Here is a 520-nt window from a genome sequence, read left to right as displayed (position 1 = left end):
CACACACACACACACACACACACACACACACACACACACACACACACACACACACACACACACACACACACACACACACACACACACACACACACACACACACACACACACACACACACACACACACACACACACACACTTCTTTCAGGCTGTTAAAAGTGTGAAGCATATTTGTTATCTTGCTGGATGTTAGCAGCATTGTTGAGCCACTTTGAATGGCTTTTTATGGTCCTGAATACAGAGTCAGTCAAAGTGATGTCACTGATGGATAAATCACACTCCTAAACGGATGCCTCTGCCATTGTTGAAAGTGAGCGTGCTCAATGATTGTGCTCATTGGAACTAAGCTGCTAAGAATCTTTAATAACTATTATTTAATTCTGCTCACAGTTAAGAAAGCATTTCCTGACATTTTCTGTTATGATTAACACAAAGGAGATCCAAAATCTGCCTTTACACATGGCTAAAGTGTCCTTAAAGTGAAGAGTAACATCTTGCAATTTGATATGGAAGCGCACAG

The sequence above is a fragment of the Notothenia rossii genome, assembly GCF_949606895.1.
Source record: "Notothenia rossii genome assembly, chromosome: 7".
NCBI classification, from domain to species: Eukaryota; Metazoa; Chordata; class Actinopteri; order Perciformes; family Nototheniidae; genus Notothenia; species Notothenia rossii.
This window is presented reverse-complemented; position numbering follows the sequence as displayed.